Below are 8,248 nucleotides of genomic sequence, written 5' to 3'. Positions count from 1 at the left end.
GCTTATTGAATCAAATCATTTAGTCTGATATATCCATGTGATCTGAATGGAATGGTTTCGGTTCAATGTCAGATGTTGAGGATATAACTCAAATGCAGCTATTTTCTTTGTCCCTCTCAAAGCGGTGCCAGAGTATAGAATGTTTACAGAGTAATCTGCCAGGTCTGCTCTCGCACCAATCAGGGCGCATATTCATTTATTTGTATATTTACGGTAGGCAAACCAAAGAGGTGCCCCATCTTAATTAGCCACTTAATGAAGCATGCATCCTCCAGTGTTCTTCGGGCTACTGTTTATTTAATTTCTTCATTGTAATGGAACTCAGATGCCTCATGTTTACACAAGCAGACGTCTGCGAATAGATGTCTAATTTGCTTCAACGGAGCTCCAGGTGAAGTTAACCATATATTTCCATACTGTTATTCCCCTGGAATCATTAAGGCTTTTCTTTTTTTCCTGCAGGCCTAATTATGCTGGAAAAAAATATGTTTGCAATCATGCCAGATCCCCTTAATAACGGTGAATGCCATTCTGCCTGTCAAGTTGCGGCTCGGCGTGATGGCAGTGAAATTAAATTGTAATTAAAAGCAGTTAGTGAGTTGGTGGCAATTTAATCAGAGTAGTCCTACAGATGAAAATATAAAATATAATTTATATTCATTTACCTCTAAATTCATCTGCTACATGAGTGTAAATGTGAAATATAGGTATGTTATCATATAGCGTGTGTCGGAACATTCAGGAGACCTCTCAGACTTCCTGCCACAAACACTGGTCGGGTTACACCAAGGGTCGTATGAAGATCGTTATCATCCGGTGATCAGTCAGAGTAAAAAGGGCATCTTCTATACACAGGAAGTGCATGCATTCCACATGAGCTGAATGGTCAAAAAGTCCAGGACAGCTGAGGATAAGTGGCTCATTCTATGAACGGAAATATAAAGGAAAGTGAATAAGTATTGTTTGGTCTGCAATCTATCTTCGAGAGAGACAATGTCTCTTTGATTGTAATCTCTGTGGCCCCCGAGATTCAAGTTCAATGCCAAGGAATCAATAGGCTGTGGCACAGGGGCCCCAGTTGTCAGAGGTCAAATGAGTGGGAGGGTGCCCCGGGTGTTGGGGGGGGGGGGGGGGGGGGGGGCAGAATGGGAAATGGATGCGTACTAAAGTCAGACAGAGAGATAGTCCCCCTCTGAAAGGAAGAACACCACAAAGCAGCAGAATGCTTTATCTGACCTTTGACCCCAATCCTGAAATATGTTTGCGACCATACTCGCGTCTGACGGGGGTTAAATGAGCATCATAAGAAAAGCAATTTGCACAATCGGGAGCAGTTTTGCCGTTTTCATATTTGACGAATCCGCTTCCTATTTTTAAGAAAACCCTTAAATCTTCCTTGCGTTGGTGCTTTTAGTCAGTTTCTTTTTTCCCCATCTTTTTCGTTTCATTTGTATGGTAATCTAGACCTAAGATGTTGCTGTCAATGCTCCCTCCGATGTCATTTGTTAACTCTTTTCATAATAATATTAATAAAATTTGTCGGCATCAGGTTGATAATGGGTGGTTCTGTCTTTCTTTTTTTTCTGCAAAGTATTTATCTGCTGGTACTGAAAAAGGTTGCATTTTCCTAAAGAATTTAAAAAAGTAGATTAAATTATTAAATTAGCATGGCATGACATAGCATGTGTGGTGGTTGGGTGTAAAATGTCCTGTATGTACTACAGGAAGTCAGACATGTAACCTGACTCACGGTCACATCGTCTGAGTATTACCTGAGACAGCAGTTTAACGTTTTGTGTGTCTGATGCTGTTGCTATCCCGCCCACTCAGCTACTGTCTGGAGGACAAACAGCAGGTAAAGGAAAATTGAATATGTTAAGTTGCTGTGTGCATCTGTCTGTGGTTTTGTGTAATTCTGTAAAATACAATAATGATGTATTTTTCGTTATATATTCTATGGTATGTATTATATCGACTGGGGTTCATAAATAGATAGCACATGGATACCAAGGAATGACCTCTGTTTGAATACGTCTCAGATATATTTATTTCTGTCATCCATTTTACTGATTAGATTAAAACATGATTCATCGCTGCTGTGTAATTGCCCTCCAACGGGAACGACAGTTCGGTGTGTGAAGGCCCTGGGACAGCCATAAACAAGTTTAATTATAGTGTTTGACTAATACTGTATTTATTCTGTCTAAATGCAAGGAGCAGTTTGAGGGGAAATTTGACACACCCTGATCGTGATAGGAAACTGTCTGTTTCACATGCATGCAAGATTTATTTTCCCTTTAAAGATGAGTCCAAATGGGACTGTTGCCCAGCTCGTAACTGAACGCTGACTGAGACTGCAAGTCTGGATCAAATTCTGGCTCTGTTTATCCGGTGTAAAAACATAACCCTGACGCATGTCGCCAGTTTAATTTGGGATTAGAATTACCTGGGATTATTTTTCCTACAGTGACCATGAAAAATATGCTAAATAAATGTGTTCAGTGCTCATCACTAATGACGCATAAGTTTGCCAAAATGTCGCGAGTGAGAAGACTCTTTTCTTCTTTAATGTTCGGCAGACACTCGGATATGTTTGACCTCACAAACCACATTTAGATAAACTTTGTGGGATTTGTGGAGGAATGCTCCATTGCACTGCCATCTGAAAGAGGGTATGTAAAACACATGAAGCACCAAAGGGCAAGTAATTATTGTTTAAGAGCCGTGGTGAGTTTGAGCAAGGTTTTCTGTGTGCCGGTGGAGAAGGGTATTTAGTATAATATGTAACCAGCGTAGCATGTAGCACATCACAATATTCTAATAAGAACTGCTACTTTAGTTTCTCTTATTATTATGACATTGACATGTTTTCCTTTTTTTTTCTTTTCTAATTTGTAAATAACAATTTACTATCTTTGAGTAGGCTCAGTCCTTGTGTTGACGTGTTGTGGAACATCATCAGAGCTCAAACCGATGCTCATTAAATAAAATTTAAAATAAAATTTGCTTCTGTGAAATGTATGGATAGATTTATATTTTTCTCATTTTACAACGGTACATTTCCTTTTCGAGCAGATTTGTTTGTTGTTAAATAAAAGTTATTTTTATTTTGACAATTGATTTGGGAACTAAAATCTGACTCCCTCAAAATGTCCCAATAAACTGCTGAAGCCCTGAAATAAAACTACATATCCACTCCTCGTGTGTTTTCCTGTCAGTGTACATACCGGTAATAGTGAGAGCAGAAGAGACTCCCAAGTGCGACTGAACAGAAACCTGCCCTCGTGTTTCTTTTATCTGACTCACCTTTGTCAGGAATGCAAGAGATGTTTGCCAGTGCCTTTGCAGTTCCTTAGAACGAATGCTATGAAGCAATGAATGAGGGACCAAGAAGAGGGACCTTAATTAATCGCTCTTGTCATTTAGGCGACATCATAATCAGTATTTCACATTGAATAAAGTCTTTATGTGTTGCTTGCACAAAATCCTATACAGCAAAGTTAACAAAGTTCTATCCAGTGAAGAAAAGTCATGAAATATTTACAGAGGTGTATAATTAACCACAATTTGTTCAGATATCAGGTTATCGCCATTTTTCATCCAATCTTTATAATGAAGGAGTTCTTGATTGTCTGCCAGAGTTATTCCAGCTCGATCCATAAGTGTTGACTTCAGTGCTACGTTCCTCTCTTTTGATAAACAGGGTCATGAACGCAACCAGTAATATGTATTCCATTACAGTTTGTAAGCAACTTGCCTAACATTGCATCGCTAAAGCAACACAATGAGGTCATAAAGAGAACAGTCATGGCTGTATGGTCTCATAGGAGAGTAGATCAGCCAATCAGTGAAGGGGATTGAAGGCCTGATGGGTTGCTACAGTGCATTATTCTGCCCACAGTCCTTTGTATTGAGGTCAATCACTTGGCATTCCTTCTGTGAAGGAGTGTGCCTTGTAAAAAAAAAAAAAAAGAAACTTTGGTTGCATAATTTTGTCATAGTACAAACACATTATTCGGCTGTACTCTTATAAAAATGCTGATTGTAAAAGTTGTAGTATTTAGATACTGGGAATTAGTTCAATAAATGGGAATACACAAGTTTGAAACTTCCACATTCTTCAATACTTCCATGAATCTATCCTGCAGAAAGCTCCATGTTATTCCAGATAAGTGTTCTGTGGTATGGAAAGAGAACATAATTATTGCTCTTTTTTGTGTAATTTTAATATACTTAAAAAGCCTCTAAACTGTATTGAATTTAAGTTTGATGAGTATACTATTATTTTTTTATTAGCGTGTAAATAAAAAGTCCTCACATTGTGTCTAAAAGCCAATGAAACACCCAACCCCAGAATAAATAGACTAGGTTCTGCAGAGACACTCTTTTTATTATGCATTTTGTTTTAATCCTGGGATCAACACAAGGTGATACAATCTGAATATCATGACAGACATAGCAATACGATCGCAGGTGCCCTTGGATCAAAGAAAAGCAGATGAGCCCAGGAAAAGACAATGGAGTCATAATCCCCGGATCAATGTGGCGCATTCCAGGAAGGTCTGATCTGTCTACAGACAGGCTGTCCGAATAACCACCCTTCTGAAAGGATAGTCCACCTGTGTCTCACTATTATGTACAATTATATTTTATTTACCGGTAGTTTAAATAGAAATATCATGTATGATACTGTAAAATTATGTTGTGCTCTTTTGTACTGTCTCAGTGAAGGACAGGCAGGTGTCAGAATCAGCTGAATTTACCAAAATTTAAAAGCATCCAGGCTTTGATCCTGGCCAGATGCAAAATGTAAAAAGTTCTCCTTTTGCTCATGCCACATCCTTCCACAAATGTTCCATTAAAATTGTCTAATTGCTCTGTTGATGGACAAACGACTGAACAACTGAAACTTTTTATGAGATCAAAATTCCAGTTAAGAGAAAATTAGACCTCAATCAATAGTTGTAAATACACAGGTGCAGAGGAATCGACTGTTTGCTTAAAGAAACTGTAGCAAGCAAATGAGCACAAATTTTAATTACGGTAATATATTTGCTCAGTCAGATGGAATAAAAGTGACTGTTTAAAGATGTTAATATGTGATTACAGTTGTGCATTTAAAATACAAACAAAGCATCTTCATTGTTCTGTGTACATGAGAGAACAAAGCATACAAAGCGTAGAAAAAGCATTTGGCATGTCAAGCAAAAGGTATATTTGCATATGTAAGCACAGTTGAAAACAAATCATGCACCTGTTCCTACATCCTCTCACAGACGCTCCAAAAGATCTGGAAACCTTTAACACTTTAAGTTAAATTTAAGAATACAAAAATTCCTAGCATATAGTTCTTCACACTAGATACATCCTCAGCAGATTTGGAAAGTTAATGTCAGCACTAAAAACACCTCTGACATGAGTGTCATTTTTGCGCTATTATGCTTTTCAGCACAAATCTGGATGGTGGTTTCTTATTAGTGGCTTGTGCTTATTAGTATTCAAAATATCTTTACACAAACTTTATTATTCCTCTCAGTATGTAACGCGTCTTCTGCCATAAAAGAGAGAAATTACGACAGGTTGTCACATTGTTTGTAAATTGTGTGGAATCTTAATGAGGTTTCCAGATTAAATAAATGTTAAATAAATAAAACTGAATGCTGAAGCCAAAAGGAATCCTGATTTTGGCTAGACCGTATGATTATATACTAATCTTAATATGTATAAGATAAACAACTTACCAATATTACATGATTACTTTTGAATTTATCTGGCATTATATATTATTCTCCACGTATCCTCCAAAACAACAGTGTAGAGCTTTTGCTCCCTGGAGTTCTATCAGTGGGACCCAATCACAATTTGACCCCGAATCATTTACATGACAATACATTCAATTTAATCAGATGATGCTTTCATCTAAAGTGATACAGAATCAGAGACGCCACCAAATAAGGCATCAGCTGAAGCTAAATTGTCCTACCAGGCTAACAGGTTGGCATGCAAGGCATTAGTTCCAGCTGTATCTTTGCAAGGTCATTATAGCATTTTGTTTCATTTCAATAGGTCAAATTAAAAAAATAAAATAAAAAATCTTCCGTAATGCCAACTGGATGTTAATAAAATGGGGGGGGGGGGGAGGGGGGGGGTATTTAAAATGATCAGAAAATGATTTCTGATCATTTTGTTTGGACATTTGATTTTGTAAAAGTTACGTTCTCCAAGTTTCATTTAAGAATTTCAGATCGTACGTATTTCAACATTAAACAGTGTTAATGATGGTTATAGGTGCATTGTGCAGAGCCTGCTTAATTTCATTGCATCACCGTGTGTAATGACAATAAAGTGCTATTCTATTCTATTCTATTCTATTCTTAGTAATATTTCTCAATCATCAGCAAGCCTGGTATTTGGTCACATGACATAATGCAGCCTTTAAGTCAACCGCTCCATGCATCTTTCCATCATATTCTAACTATTCAGCAATCTGGAGGTGAATGCATTGACAGAAAAAACAACCCAATACGTTTCTGTAAATACTTTTAAATGAATGCTGATATGGCCCCTCGATGCGCTGGTGGCGCGTCCAGGGTGTACCCGCGACCCGCAAAAGAGATGACTGAGGTCGTCTAACCGACAAGAAGTTGGATGCAATGCTGTATTTATTTCATAATTATCAAATTATCTGATTTATTTGATGTGGCTCTAGATATTTGGAAGCATCGAGAAAACGTTATTTTATCAACGCTTCCAAAGTGTTCCCAGCTATTCCTGTACGGTTGTGTTTACACTGTAACTGCTGTGTTCTTGTGCTTTCAATATTTTAAAACTTATCTCAGTTGCTCGCAAAGTCAATAGATGATGGAGATAGACGCCTTCATTAAGGGTGGGGCGGTTTTGTGTTTGGGCTGTGCCCTCATGCAAATGTTGTTTTGACATAAAACATAATACAGGGGTCCTTTCATAGTCTGAAATAGCTGCCTTGATGGGAGCACATTAATGTCTGAATTATCTTGTCTTCTATCAAGCAGCTGGGCTAATATCACGAACATCACTTTTGACATCCGTGATTACTGTTAAAAGCATCTCATCGGGGACATCTTGGCTCATATGCAGGCATTATAATCTGCAGAATTTTCAAAGCAACTAATGCTCTTTGTTATGTGACATCAAATCTTAAATAAATATAGACGTCTGCCATCTGCCTGGTTTCTGTCGTTGGGCTTGTTTATTCAAAGCAGGTTAGAAAACACACACATGGCCCAGAAGCTGAGACGAGGCCCATCTTGACCCGTGTGAAGGATCGCTTGGGAAACAAACGGCATCGATTCCACTCCTCTTTAATTCCTTCTCCTAATATTTACAGGGTTTTACAAGGTTGTTTACGGCACAATGCAAGTTTGGCATGCACTCTAGCACAGTAGGCTACTGCAGCCATACCAGTAAAACCTGTCTGACCAATGGGGTTCAATGAAAGTCAACCAACAGTGAGCCTTGTGTTCATTGACACTGTCTTGGGACACAGGATCTTTATTCCTGTCTACACTTTGGAGTGCACAATAGAGGTGAACAGCACCCGAGAGTGTATGAGGATGACTTCGCTTTTATTGACTGATTGGTGCCTTGAGCTAAAACACTGCAGGCAGAGATGTTGGGTCAAGTTAAAAGTGGATGTAATGTAAGAAAGGAAAGTGTACGTGTGGATCTTTCTCTGTGGGTTTTTTAGAAGTTTCTGCATAAAAAAGAAATAAAGCTCTGGCCTCTCGATGTTCAAGTTGAGACGAGCTGCTGTGGTACCGACTGTCGGCTGGCATCTATCACCAAGTGGTCGGCTACTGTACAGTCTGGCAATTACACACACAACGGTAACCCACGGAGGCCTGCAAAGTTTGCCATGTAGTACAAACAGCACGCTTCCTACAGCGCCTCACTTTCTCCATTAATGTGTTGTGCATTCTGGTTCATTGCTATTTAAGATATTATGCAACTGTTGTTTTTGTCCGTAACATGAAAATATATGTTATCTTGTTTGTTTGTTTGTTTATTCAACTACTTATTCAAAAGTGCATTGTCAGGCAGATAAAAAAAAATGTAATGCAAAAACTAAATGGATCTCTTTTTTTATATTTTAACGTATATACACATTTGATTATATAAGTAAATATTATATGATCAAAGTACATTTTTGAGAAATATGTACATCATTTTGGACAAAGGATAAGAAAGGAATCGTACGGCTAATTTCTGT

Source organism: Brachionichthys hirsutus, chromosome 16 (assembly GCF_040956055.1).
Source record: "Brachionichthys hirsutus isolate HB-005 chromosome 16, CSIRO-AGI_Bhir_v1, whole genome shotgun sequence".
Classification (NCBI taxonomy): Eukaryota; Metazoa; Chordata; class Actinopteri; order Lophiiformes; family Brachionichthyidae; genus Brachionichthys; species Brachionichthys hirsutus.
Note: the sequence above shows the minus strand (reverse complement) of the source record.